The sequence below is a fragment of the Penaeus monodon genome, chromosome 25 (assembly GCF_015228065.2).
Source record: "Penaeus monodon isolate SGIC_2016 chromosome 25, NSTDA_Pmon_1, whole genome shotgun sequence".
Lineage (NCBI taxonomy): Eukaryota > Metazoa > Arthropoda > Malacostraca > Decapoda > Penaeidae > Penaeus > Penaeus monodon.
The window spans coordinates 16,128,520-16,128,861 of NC_051410.1; positions in this window are offsets into that span (position 1 = coordinate 16,128,520).

Here is a 342-nt window from a genome sequence, read left to right on the forward strand (position 1 = left end):
CGCACCCTGCGCCTGCGGCTCACCTGGCGGCCTGTGTGGATGACCCCGAGCAGGCTCCTTTATCGGCTCTCCCAACTCGAACGCCCCTCCACGCTCAGGACAGACACTCCTCCGGGAGCTCCACGTCCCCCCAGATCCTCAGGAGAGGAAGGATAATGATAGTCAGATCTTTTTTATAGAAGACAAAGTAAAAGAAACGTACGATCCAAAGAAAAAAGGAAAGAAGATAGAATGATCAGTTGTAGAATGGAAAGTAAAAAAAGGGGGAAGACAGAGAGTAAAGAAAGAAGAAAATAGGTGAAGACAGATAAAGCAGGAAGAAAAACAAGCAGAAGAAGGCTG